Source organism: Oncorhynchus mykiss, chromosome 13 (genome assembly GCF_013265735.2).
Source record: "Oncorhynchus mykiss isolate Arlee chromosome 13, USDA_OmykA_1.1, whole genome shotgun sequence".
NCBI lineage: Eukaryota > Metazoa > Chordata > Actinopteri > Salmoniformes > Salmonidae > Oncorhynchus > Oncorhynchus mykiss.
The window spans coordinates 11,813,737-11,828,671 of NC_048577.1; positions in this window are offsets into that span (position 1 = coordinate 11,813,737).

Here is a 14,935-nt window from a genome sequence, read left to right on the forward strand (position 1 = left end):
TGTGAGTGTGTAAGTAGATCTAGCAGGTCTGAGGCCTTTAGCCTCCATATAAAGCCAATAAAGCAGACATGGTGTTTATCTCTAGGAGCAGAGAGGGTTTATATACAGTATGTTTATATGCCACCACTAACAGCAGGGAGATCAAACCATGACATGAATATAAAAAAACTAAAGATTCCACTCCTTTTGTTCTGCATAGCCTAATGTATGTGCATGTTTAGTGTTTTAAAGCTAGAATATTTTATGGAATGAATTGCTAAATATGTGTACAAAATACACGATTCAGACGCGTTATAGACATTACCAAAATTGTATGCAGACTAAGTGCCATATGAAACACCAGGAGTGATCCATTCCCTGATCCCCAGACGTCCCTCATCATGGCAGGCATTAGTGGTAGGCTGTCAATCAGTCCCCGTCTCAGTACAAAGCCTGAGAGCTCCGTTGGCCCTGTTTCCCCGTAACTCTATATAGGGACATGAAACGCTGACCTCTGACCCCATGTGTGATACAAGTGGCAGCGTTGCCACAGAGGTCAGCCCTAACGTGCCGCTAACGCATTCTCAGCCTCTCTTTGCGATTGCCCGACATTATAGGCAAACCGTCAGACACGAAGCGTCCTGCTTTACTGCAGAACAACAGGAGTAGAGTCACTAAACCCATGATGACCTCGGTTTGAGGTCTGTGAATGGATGTCTGTGATTGTGAATCTAGATATATTTTGATAGGGTGTGTTTTAATGCTGTGTTATTTCTCTATGTTTCATGTCTGACTAATAATACTGACGACATTAGTACAGGCAGAACAACTTTGGTACTGAAAAACAGGAACATTTGGAAAGCCCTAGAGCCCGTTTAGAACAATACACATTCTCAATGTGCTCTATTGGAAGCGTGAGTAATCAAAGAATAATGTATGCATTATACTAGTATATCGATAATCATCTTTTATAAGCAGGTGTGTCATAGCACTCCTAACGTACCCAAACAAACTGACCTTATAATCTTTTAACCATTTTATAATCCCTTATAAAAGGGAAGGCTGCTTCCTTTTTCCTGTTTAGATCCATACTTTGGATATGTCCCAAATGGCACTCTATTCCCTATGTAGTGCGCTACTTTTGACGAGCGCAACAGTGGTGCACTACATAGGAAATAGGGTGGAATTAAGCGACGCAGACATTATAATTTCAACAGGATCTAAGCGTTTATTATGTTTGTCTGGTGGCTTTAAGTGTTTGTAAGGTCTGGAGTGGATTTTATTGTGTGTGTGGGGGGAGGAGGGAGGGGCGTGTGTGTGTGTGCGTGTGTGTGTGTGTGTGTGTGTGTGTGTGTGTGTGTGTGTGTGTGTGTGTGTGTGTGCGTGTGTGTGTGTGTGTGTGTGTGTGTGCAGTGTGTGTAAAGTCTTTAAGGACTGGAACATGGTTTATTGCAGGATGACAGGACATGTTGAGTTAAGGATGAAAGGTTTCCCTCTGCTGGTCTGTACTGTGGTTAAATAAATAGAAGTACATCATGGTTGGTCTGACAAATCATCCTGTTCCCTTGATTGTGAAATACTTTAGACCAGGGCCCATAGGTTTATGGTCGTAGGTAGTGCACTATATAGGGTATACTTTAGACCGGGCCCCGTAAGTGTATGGTCATAGGCAGTGCACTATATAGGGTATACTTTAGACCAGGGCCCATAGGTTTATGGTCATAGGTAGTGCACTATATAGGGTATACTTTAGACCAGGGCCCATAGGTTTATGGTCATAGGTAGTGCACTATAAAGGGAACAGGGTGCCATTTAAGACAGAGACAACCAGTGCTAGCAGACATGACAGGAACATAACCCAGAATAAACAGGTATGAATCAACATCTGTTAATACTGTTACATCTACAGTATAGTATGTTAATACTGTCTACAGTATAGTCTGTTAATACTGTTAAGTCTACAGTATAGTCTGTTAATACTGTTTAGTCTACAGTATAGTCTGTTAATACTGTCTACAGTATAGTATGTTAATACTGTTACATCTACAGTATAGTCTGTTAATACTGTCTACAGTATAGTCTGTTAATACTGTTACGTCTACAGTATAGTCTGTTAATACTGTCTACAGTATAGTCTGTTAATACTGTCTACAGTATAGTCTGTTAATACTGTTAAGTCTACAGTATAGTCTGTTAATACTGTTAAGTCTACAGTATAGTCTGTTAATACTGTTTAGTCTACAGTATAGTCTGTTAATACTGTTTAGTCTACAGTATAGTCTGTTAATACTGTTAAGTCTACAGTATAGTCTGTTAATACTGTCTACAGTATAGTCTGTTAATACTGTTACGTCTACAGTATAGTCTGTTAATACTGTCTACAGTATAGTCTGTTAATACTGTCTACAGTATAGTCTGTTAATACTGTTAAGTCTACAGTATAGTCTGTTAATACTGTTAAGTCTACAGTATAGTCTGTTAATACTGTTTAGTCTACAGTATAGTCTGTTAATACTGTTTAGTCTACAGTATAGTCTGTTAATACTGTTAAGTCTACAGTATAGTCTGTTAATACTGTCTACAGTATAGTCTGTTAATACTGTTAAGTCTACAGTATAGTCTGTTAATACTGTCTACAGTATAGTCTGTTAATTAATACTGTTACGTCTACAGTATAGTCTGTTAATACTGTCTACAGTATTGTCTGTTAATACTGTTAATTCTACAGTATAGTCTGTTAATACTGTTTAGTCTACATTATAGTCTGTTAATACTGTCTACAGTATAGTCTGTTAATACTGTTAAGTCTACAGTATAGTCTGTTAATACTGTCTACAGTATAGTCTGTTAATACTGTTTAGTCTACAGTATAGTCTGTTAATACTGGTAAGTCTACAGTATAGTCTGTTAATACTGTCTACAGTATAGTCTGTTAATACTGTTAAGTCTACAGTATAGTCTGTTAATACTGTCTACAGTATAGTCTGTTAATACTGTTAAGTCTACAGTATAGTATGTTAATACTGTTTAGTCTACAGTATAGTCTGTTAATACTGTTAAGTCTACAGTATAGTCTGTTAATACTGTCTACAATATAGTCTGTTAATACTGTTAAGTCTACAGTATAGTCTGTTAATACTGTTTAGTCTACAGTATAGTCTGTTAATACTGTCTACAGTATAGTCTGTTAATACTGTTAAGTCTACAGTATAGTCTGTCAATACTGTTTAGTCTACAGTATAGTCTGTTAATACTGTCTACAGTATAGTATGTTAATACTGTTACATCTACAGTATAGTCTGTTAATACTGTCTACAGTATAGTATGTTAATACTGTTAAGTCTACAGTATAGTCTGTTAATACTGTCTACAGTATAGTCTGTTAATTAATACTGTTACGTCTACAGTATAGTCTGTTAATACTGTCTACAGTATTGTCTGTTAATACTGTTAATTCTACAGTATAGTCTGTTAATACTGTTTAGTCTACAGTATAGTCTGTTAATACTGTCTACAGTATAGTCTGTTAATACTGTTAAGTCTACAGTATAGTCTGTTAATACTGTCTACAGTATAGTCTGTTAATACTGTTAAGTCTACAGTATAGTCTGTTAATACTGTTTAGTCTACAGTATAGTATGTTAATACTGGTAAGTCTACAGTATAGTCTGTTAATACTGTCTACAGTATAGTCTGTCAATACTGGTTAGTCTACAGTATAGTTTAGTAATACTGTTACGTCTACAGTATAGTCTGTTAATACTGTCTACAGTATAGTCTGTTAATACTGTCTACAGTATAGTCTGTTAATACTGTCTACAGTATAGTCTGTTAATACTGTCTACAGTATAGTCTGTCAATACTGGTTAGTCTACAGTATAGTCTGTTAATACTGTTACGTCTACAGTATAGTCTGTTAATACTGTCTACAGTATAGTATGTTAATACTGTCTACAGTATAGTCTGTTAATACTGGTACGTCTACAGTATAGTCTAGTAATACTGTTAAGTCTACAGTATAGTCTAGTAATACTGTTAAGTCTACAGTATAGTCTGTTAATACTGGTAAGTCTACAGTATGGTCTAGTAATACTGTTAAGTCTACAGTAGTGTCTGTTAATACTGTTAAGTCTACAGTATAGTCTGTTAATACTGTTAAGTCTACAGTATAGTCTGTTAATACTGTTAAGTCTACAGTATAGTCTGTTAATACTGTTAAGTCTACAGTATAGTCTGTCAATACTGCTAGTCTCAACTTTTGAAGTGATTTGTATAAGAAACCTTTAGAGATGTTGAACACTTGAACGAGAGCTGAATGAGAGCATTATGTGTGTGTTTGTGTTTATGGCTAGGGGGACAGGACTCCTAAGGGGGTTAGATGGGTGGATGGTTAAGGTAAGGGGGGTTAAGGTAGGTGGGTTAGACAGGGGGATGGGTGGTGGTGTGTTTTTTGGGGTCTGTTGTTATCAGTTAACCCCCCCGTGCAGGTTTTTCTCAGCTCCAGATGAGGGCCAGAGAGACCCTCTGGTGCCCCACAGACACCCCTTACACCCCTACCCTCACCCCCATGGCTGGGGGGGGGGGGGGGGGGCAGGATGGAGGTGTGTGTGTGTGCGTGCATGATGATTCAGCTGAAAACAGAAGAAATTCAAAGTCCATGCCACTTTTGGGCTCAGTTTTATGAAGGACTTTGATGTGTCGTATTGCATCTAGTAAGGATTTATTAGCCTGAACCATATGGAAACCATTTTTGAAGGACTTGGTCAGGGGTGGTCGGGATAAGCTTTCCTCTTGTTATCCCATCCATCGTATGGAGAACACACACAACACACACACACACACACAGAGTGAAGAGCCCGGGCTGTCATGTTTACATTTTTGGTGTTGAGAAGACACTTAAACGCAACTAATGCCTCCTCGTTAGGATCCTGAGTGGCCAATAGTGAGAAGCGGCCGGATTCACACAAAAAACTGCCATCCAGGTTGGCTCTTGTTTATGAAAACTTTGTAAATATTGTGGTATGAACGCTTACTCTCAATTTAACATTTGAGTCACTTAGCAGAAGCTCTTATCCAGGGCGATTTACAGTAGTGAATGCATACATTTTTGTACTTTTTCAAACTCACACTCCTGGCATTGCACGTGCCATGCTCTACTAACTGAGGCACACAGGACAGAGAGGGGAGAAGGGGAGATAATTATCATCAAATAAGTTATTTGAGTTCGTTGCGACATTGTTAGAAGTTTGGCCAACTTTTTATTTACAGTATATGGTACTGTAACTTTTTATTTCCAGTATATGGTACTGTAACTTTTTATTTCCTGTATATGGTACTGTAACTTTTTATTTCCTGTATATGGTACTGTAACTTTTTATTTATTGTATATGGTACTGTAACTTTTTATTTCCTGTATATGGTACTGTAACTTTTTATTTCCTGTATATGGTACTGTAACTTTTTATTTCCTGTATATGGTACTGTAACTTTTTATTTCCTGTATATGGTACTGTAACTTTTTATTTACAGTATATGGTACTGTAACTTTTTATTTCCTGTATATGGTACTGTAACTTTTTATTTCCTGTATATGGTACTGTAACTTTTTATTTCCTGTATATGGTACTGTAACTTTTTATTTCCTGTATATGGTACTGTAACTTTTTATTTCCTGTATATGGTACTGTAACTTTTTATTTCCTGTATATGGTACTGTAACTTTTTATTTCCTGTATATGGTACTGTAACTTTTTATTTCCTGTATATGGTACTGTAACTTTTTATTTCCTGTATATGGTACTGTAACTTTTTATTTCCTGTATATGGTACTGTAACTTTTTATTTACAGTATATGGTACTGTAACTTTATTTCCTGTATATGGTACTGTAACTTTTTATTTCCTGTATATGGTACTGTAACTTTTTATTTCCTGTATATGGTACTGTAACTTTTTATTTCCTGTATATGGTACTGTAACTTTTTATTTCCTGTATATGGTACTGTAACTTTTTATTTCCTGTATATGGTACTGTAACTTTTTATTTCCTGTATATGGTACTGTAACTTTTTATTTCCTGTATATGGTACTGTAACTTTTTATTTCCTGTATATGGTACTGTAACTTTTTATTTCCTGTATATGGTACTGTAACTTTTTATTTCCTGTATATGGTACTGTAACTTTTTATTTCCTGTATATGGTACTGTAACTTTTTATTTCCTGTATATGGTACTGTAACTTTTTATTTACAGTATATGGTACTGTAACTTTATTTCCTGTATATGGTACTGTAACTTTATTTCCTGTATATGGTACTGTAACTGGCTTCAAATCAAGGATTATATATCATCTCTGAAAACGAAAAACAATGTCTAAAAAAATCCACCTGTTCCTGTAGGCTACTTGACAAAGAGTGTCTGTCGACATCACTGACGTCTCCATGGGGACCACAGACCATAGCCCGTGAGGACGGTTGCCAGGTTACGTGCATCTACAACATCTACAATGTTCCCGAGACACAGATTGAGCAACGTTTCAGACCAGTAACTTTGTTTACTTCCAAGAAAGGAACATTTTGTCATGTTTTCCAACAATGGAAACATATTCTTCAAATTCCCAACATGAACTTAAAAACTGTGAGTCTATAACAGTCCATTAACCTGATAAAAACACAAGGGTAAACAGAAATCCTGCGTCACCTACTAGTCGTACTGGGTCATGAGTCATTTGAGAATTACATAAACATTCGCAATATTTGTAACGCCAATAATACCTTGAGCAGAGCCTCAATCTGCTTCACGGCCAAGAACACGACTTTAAAACATGAATCTCTTCATCTCCTTGTCTTTCATTCAGAGAGAGGTCAACAATTATTTCAATACAACCACGCTATCCCTATCATGGGCTAGAAAACCTCAAACAATTGTAATCACCATCTCTAACAAATGAGTGTATGGCCCGTTACATTAAAAGACTTATCACTGCCTCTGAGAGGAAAGTGCAGAGTGAGATCACCATCTTCTCTGTTGATTTATCTGACGATGTCCTCTGCTGAGAATAGAGACTAAAGTATAGAATCTTCACGGAGAGCTTCGCTTCTCTGATAAATGGACGCTGCCTGCTTCCAACGTGTGTGTCTGTCTAACTGTCTGATGCTGTGGTATTAAGCCTGCTTGGAATTGAACAATCAGGAGAGGAGGTGAGGAGGATGAGGTGAGGGAGCAGAAAGAGGAGGGGAATGGAAAGCGTTAGAGATCGAGGAGATAGAGGAAGGGCAGAAGGAAGTGGAAGGGGAGATTACAAGAAAATAGGGAAAGGGGGAGGAAATGGAGGACAGAAAGAGGGACATGGAGGAGAGGAACTGGGGATGGAGGGAGATGGAAGAGAAGACAGGCTAGAATGAATAAGGGGAGGAAGAGAGTGATAGAAAGAGGGGGAGGAACATACAAAGGAAAGGAGAGTTGAAAGTCAGGAAGATGAGCTTGAGGACTATCCCTCTATCATGTCAGAGTGTGAGGTCTGACCAAAGAGGGAGTGGTGAGGAGAGCAATGTGAGGAGAGGAGAGCTCACACTGAGTCTGGCCGTCCCATCTGTAGAGGTCACGACCTCAGCCTGGTACTGGGACACGGAACATCTCATCCACGATTGGCCTCGGCACCACCTGGTCCCAGAATGCCGCTGTGCTCGTCCGTGTGTTCCTGTCAGGAGGGCCGCCATGCGAAGCTGTGTGTGTTCTCTATACGTCTCCACAACCCCATTATAAACCAACAGAGTAGTCCTGATGTGCCAGACACACATCACACAGTCTGCCTCATATCTAAAATACAGGAGAAACACAAAGTCAACTCATTAAACACTCAGGATATCACACAGTCTGCCTCATATGTAAAATACAGGAGAAACACAAAGTTAACTCGTAAACCACTCAGGACATCACACAGTCTGCCTCATATGTAAAATACAACTGAAACACAAAGTTAACTAATATACCACTCAGGACTTACAGCTTTTTTCCATCAGAAAATGAACCAATAGCAGAAATCTATATGTTGATGATATGTATTTAATGTATTGTGAGGGATACCAGTCCAACCACTAACAGTCATCCAGATGGCAAGGCTTGAAATGACTTTCATAAATCACCTGTTATGTAGTGTATTCTGCCATCAGAACCAAGGCTCTAGTCCATGTTTTCAGTTCCTTTCTCTTTCTATCAGTGTTTTCTTGGCTCATGTCAACTCCAGCTTAAGCAAATTTCGGGGGAATCAGACTTGTCACTTTGAAAGTGAACCCTCAAAGAGACGGTTACCATGGGACTGCTTGACAACGAGGGAGAAACACGAACAGCGATTTGTTCGTCTTCTCAGAGAGAATTTAAAGAGCTGATGAAGAAATGTTACGTTCAGACAGGTTCTTTTGTGTGTGTGTGTCTGGGGGGGTATGGAGGGGGGGTGCATGTGTGAGTGCAATGGGACTGCTTGACAATGAGGGACAAACATGAACAATGACTTGTTCATCTTCTCAGAGAGAATTTAAAGAGCTGATGATATAATGAAGAAATCACATTTTTACTTGCTTTCATTTGTAAAAAGAGAGCAGACACCAGAACACGTCCCCACCCCCCCGTCCCCCCCGTCCCCCCCGTCCCCCCCGTCCCCCGTCCCTTCTCCTCGCCCCTTGACTAACCTGGGAGAGGAGGGTACGGTTGGAGGGCACGATCAGACCGCACGTTCTCGGTCATCGAGCGTGCACAATCCATCTAATCTAATTAGAATTAGAGTCATGATGATTGAACTTGGTCTTGGTCCTGGCCTCTGAAGTTCTGGGGAGGAAGCCGTACTCCCAGGCCTCAAAGACACACACACACACACACACACACACACACACACACACACACTGTTCCCAGACCAAATAGGTCCCCTCAAGACCACCCTCTCCCTCCCCAACATCCCATAATATATACAGTAAACACAGATCCCGTCCAGTAGATTGACAGTAACCACGGCAACCATGGCATTGGACACGAACTCTGCTCTTGACAAACACACGGTAGACTAGAGGATCTCAATGTGTTGTCAGGGAGGTGAGGGGCTAAAGGGGAGGAAGGGGTGCCTTATTTTCTGTGTGTAATAAAAAGCATCCATTGACTGGTGCTTGGTGAGAAGCCAGGTTTCTGTCTATAGTCTATACAGCACTAAGTAAACTTGGATTGTCTTTGAGGAGGCTTTTCTTCCTGACAACCAAGAAGAAATCACTTAAAATATTTAAAACAAGTCTATCTAGGCTGTTCTATTTGTGAGTCGTAGATTGAGAAATGCTGATACAAATTGAAAGGGGGTTATGAAATACAGAACGGGATTTATTTTCTAAAGTTAACATCATTATGAAATTACCATTGACAAAAACACAAACCAAACATTTGTTACACTCATCATGGCTCTCTATCTTACAGTCTGCGATTTAAAAAAAAAATCTATATTGTATGGCTTGGCCCATTAATCAGAGGCTAATCTCTGGGGTCTGCAGTGAGGTGTTTAGGGGCCACGCGTACAACATGAGGGATAGCTTTTGAGCACAGAGAGAAAATAGACACACACACACACAGTAGTGACGATGGCCTAACTAACATAAACATTTGTTCCATAAAGGCCGTTAGCACAGGCTTATGAATCACAAAGCTCGTTAACTAGATTCATAAATAAACAGAAAGTAAGACCAGGCGCCCTGCGCTGAGCCCGCTCTCCTTCTCTTTCCTCCCTCTCTCCATCCCTCCTTCCATATTTCAGTCTGCTCGTTGACTGGCCGCAGACGGATATATTCCCCTCATCCACCTGAAAAACAGGTCTTGTTTAGTTTTTGAACCTGCTAGGCATGACCAGCCCAGAAAACAGGATGTTAATGAGTTTGATTGTAAACTGGTGAAACAGTTCATTTAAGTTGTTTTCTTTCTTAAAGGTAAATGTATTTTACAGATGTCACAGTTGGGACGGGGTCATGACCTTTATGGCTCAGAGATGATGTGGTCCTAACATGGTCATTATGGAGAATAGAGGGAGAGGGGTGAAGGGCTCTACAGGGGGTGCTTGGAGGGTGTTTATGGGCGCACACTCACGCACATATACACCCACGCACACACACACTCACACACACACACATACACACACCTAAACACACACACCCTAACACACACACGCACACACTCAAGCACACACACACACACACCCACACACACACGCAGACACACACACACACACACACACACACACACACACACACACACACACACATAGGTATGTACGGTAGGACCAAATCGGAAAGATAGGTAGGAGCAAGCCCATGTAATGCTTTGTAGGTTAGCAGTAAAACCTTGAAATCAGTCCTTGCCTTAACAGGAAGCTAGTGTAGGGAGGCTAGCACTGGAGTAATATGATTTTGGGGTTCTAGTCAAGATTCTAGCAGTCGTATTTAACACTAACTGAAGTTTATTTAGTGCTTTATCCGGGTAGCCGGAAAGTAGAGCATTGCAGTAGTCTAACCTAGAAGTAACAAAAGCATGGATTAATTTTTCTGCATCATTTTTGGACAGAAAGTTTATGATTTTTGCAATGTTACGTAGATGGAAAAAAGCTGTCCTTGAAACAGTCTTGATATGTTCTTCAAAAGAGAGATCAGGGTCCAGAGTAACGCCGAGGTCCTTCACAGTTTTATTTGAGACGACTGTACAACCATTAAGATTAATTGTCAGATTCAACAGAAGATCTCTTTGTTTCTTGGGACCTTAGAACAAGCATCTCTGTTTTGTCCGAGTTTAAAAGTAGAAGGTTTGCAGCCATCCACTTACCAGCGATTTTGGGGCTTCACCATGTTTCATTGAAATGTACAGCTGTGTGTCATCCGCATAGCAGTGAGAGTTAACATTATGTTATGGTTGAAGTACAGTACTTCATCCATCAACTCAGACATACCTAGGCCTAGTGTAGGTGCCCATATAGAGAACTCTGCATTGATGAATGGCATGAGATCTTAAGCTGTGTGACATACAGTATGGCTCATTATATTGCTCTTAGGAATCTTGAAATATAGCAAAGATCCTACTTTAAGTATGTCAAACGCTTGATAAAATATCATAGACATACCACACCAGGAAAATAATTGACCTGTTCAATTCATCCATCTATCCATCCATCCATCCATCCATCCATCCATCCATCCATCCATCCATCCATGTAGGTGTCAACAAGATGACAGCTACACTAATAGACATCCTCCAGTCCAGGGCTTTAGTAAAACAACTTAACAAATTGAGAGAACTAGTTTGAAATAGTTTGACGCCCACAATACAAACACTCTTGTCTTTGGACCATATAATCCACCCAACTATTTTCTCCTCCATTCACACTAAGTGCCCTCCTTGGTGTGACTATAGGGCTCCTAGTCTTACCTCCAACGCTCTCTAGTTTGTCTGGCCCTGTTTGGTTGACGTGTTGACCTCGTGACCCCTGCTGTGATTGTCTGCTCTGCTAAGTGCCTCCTGTCTGTGGGCATACCAGAGGAGAGATAATGTCTACCAGACAATCTAGTGTGTTCTCATGTTCTCGTGCTCTCTCTCTCTCTCTCTCTCTCTCTGTGTCTCTCTCTCTCTCTCTCTCTCTCTCTCTCTGTCTCTGTCTCTGTCTCTGTCTCTGTCTCTGTCTCTCTCTCTCTCTCTCTCTGTCTCTCTCTCTGTCTTTCTCTCTCTCTCTCTGTTTCTCTGTCTCTCTCTCTCTCTTTCTGTCTCTCTCTCAATTCAATTAAATTCAATTCAAGGGGCTTTATTGGCATGGGAAACGTGTTAACATTGCCAAAGCAAGTGAGGTAGATAATATACAAAAGTGAAATAAACAATAAAAATGAACAGTAAACATTACATATACAGAAGTTTCAAAACAATAAAGACATTACAAATGTCATATTATATATATATTATATATATACATTATACAGTGTTGTAACAATGTACAAATGGTACACAACAATGTACAAAAAGTACACAAGGAAAAGTAAATAAGCATAAATATGGGTTGAATTTACAATGTATTTACAACAATCTCTCTCTCTCTCTCTCTCTCTCTCTCTCTGTCACTCTCTCTCTCTCTCTCTCTCTCTCTCTCTCTCTCTCTCTCTATGTCTCTCTCTCTCTTTCTCTCTTTATCTCTCTGTCTCTTTCTCCCTTTGTCTCTCTCTCTCTGTCTCTCTGTCTCTGTCTCTCTGTCTCTCTCTCTCTCACTGACCTCACCCCCCCCCCTTCACTCTCTCAACCATCAGTAAATAGGTTGACTAAGCCTGTGAGGATTCTGAACATTTTCACATGGACAGAAGTGCCCTTGTCAACAGTGAGCAGAACTCATGTTGACGACCAGATGCTGGGGCATGTCAGCTCTTATTCTGATGTTTGCTTCTGGTGGTAAAACAAACTCATTTTCTCAGTCTGCCTGGATGTCAGTGAAGTCAGTAAGCCCCCCTCTTGACTTGAGTGAAGCAGGAGGTGTTACTGGCTAATGCTACTTCATGCCGTTCAGAAGTGGTCTCCTGCACTTCGGCTGAAGCTGCTGACCTGAAAACCTCCGTTCTGCTTGGTAGCTTCACCATCTACTGTGTCATGACATAACTATGACAATTCAGATAGTCTTCCAGGCAAAGTGATCTGAAAGGATTGATAAGGTGGTTCTGTCCAGGTGAAGGTAGAATGTTGGAGTACTCTGTCGTGTCCTTTAGAGATCGAGACCTTCGCCTCTCCGTTCTTATTCTGGCTCCCTGCTGTCGGTGACTCAGTTGGGACATTCCTTCAGGTTTAGTGACACCAACGGTGTAGGAGACGGGAAGAGGGGGGAAGGGGAGGCTCATCACCCCCCCCCCCCCCCCCCCCCCCCACCCCCATACACCCCCCTGACCTGTACCCTAACCCCAGTAACCCCCGCCTCCACAGTGGTGACTTTAACTGTCAGCAGATGGTTGATCCCACACTGCTAGTGTTGACTGGCAAAGACAGGAAAACAAACCAGGTGCCCTTCCCATTCTTCCCCTACCCCTGTCCTCCTCTCCTCTCCTCTCACTCCTCCAGTACCCCTGTCCTCTTCTCCTCTCACTCCTCCAGTACTCCTGTCCTCCTCTCCTCTCACTCCTCCGGTACTCTGTCCTCCTCTCACTCCTCCAGTACCCTTGTCCTTCTCTCCTCTCACTCCTCCAGTACTCTGTCCTCCTCTCACTCCTCCAGTACTCTGTCCTCCTCTCACTCCTCCAGTACTCTGTCCTCCTCTCACTCCTCCAGTACCCCTGTCCTCCTCTCCTCTCACTCCTCCAGTACTGTGTCCTCCTCTTACTCCTTCAGTACCCTGTCCATCTCTCCTCTCACTCCTCCAGTACCCTGTCCTCCTCTCCTCTCACTCCTCCAGTACTCTGTCCTCCTCTCCTCTCACTCCTCCAGTACTCTGTCCTCCTCTCACTCCTCCAGTACTCTGTCCTCCTCTCCTCTCACTCCTCCAGTACTCTGTCCTCCTCTCACTCCTCCAGTACCCTGTCGCCTCTCCTCTCACTCCTCCAGTACCCTGTCGCCTCTCCTCTCACTCCTCCAGTACCCTGTCCTCCTCTCACTCCTCCAGTACCCTGTCCTCCTCTCACTCCTCCAGTACCCTGTCCTCCTCTCCTCTCACTCCTCCAGGTCTCTGTCCTCCTCTCACTCCTCCAGTACCCCTGTCCTCCTCTCACTCCTCCAGTACTCTTTCCTCCTCTCCTTTCACTCCTCCAGTACTCTGTCCTCCTCCCACTCCTCCAGTACTCTGTCCTCCTCTCCTCTCACTCCTCCAGTACTCTGTCCTCCTCTCACTCCTCCAGTACTCTGCCCTCCTCTCCTCTCACTCCTCCAGTACTCTGCCCTCCTCTCCTCTCACTCCTCCAGTACTCTGTCCTCCTCTCCTCTCACTCCTCCAGTACTCTGTCCTCCTCTCCTCTCACTCCTCCAGTACTCTGTCCTCCTCTCCTCTCACTCCTCCAGTACTCTGTCCTCCTCTCCTCTCACTCCTCCAGTATGTCCCTGTCACTCCTTAAACATGATTTTGAATCCTGTGTGGTAGTCAAAATTGCCACTGTTGGCAATACTGGTTGATGATTGACAGGAAGTCTTAATCTCCCATTATTGAAAAAAACACAGGTCTAGGGTAAATGTATCCTCCCGTAATCCTAACCTTAACCATTAATGGGTACTCTGTCCTCCTCTCACTCCTCCAGTACCCTGTCCTCCTCTCCTCTCACTCCTCCAGAACTCTGTCCTCCTCCCACTCCTCCAGTACTCTGTCCTCCTCTCCTCTCACTCCTTCAGCACCCTGTCCTTCTCTCCTCTCACTCCTTCAGCACGGCGGCAGCGTAGCCTAGTGGTTAGAGCGTTGGACTAGTAACCGGAAGGTTGCAAATTCAAACCCCCGAGCTGACAAGGTACAAATCTGTCGCTCTGCCCCTGAACAGGCAGTTAACCCACTGTGCCTAGGCCGTCATTGAAAATAAGAATTTGTTCTTAACTGACTTGCCTGGTTAAATAAAGGTAAAATTAAATAAAATTGCAAAACAGACCCTAGATCAGTTTCTACAATTCTGTGTTGTGATGGGAAACCATGGGGTTCCGTGAGGGTTGCCAAAGCAACCATGGTGTCATGGAAACATAGTGCTGAAAGGCAGAGCTAAGGTCAGGACGGGCCATCTCAGGGCTACTTTATCATACTAGGCATATCTGAAAACTCGGGGGATTCACAGAAAAATTAATTTAGCCTTAATTCAATGGAAACTTTGTTGTTGTGGGGCTGTTTATAGCTGTGGGGTGGAGCGACAGGGATGGGATGGTGCATGGGAATTATACTGCTAAGTTTCAGGATGAGACATCAATGAAGTGAAGATTCTGAGCTAGAATCAATGCCAAGTTCTCTGAG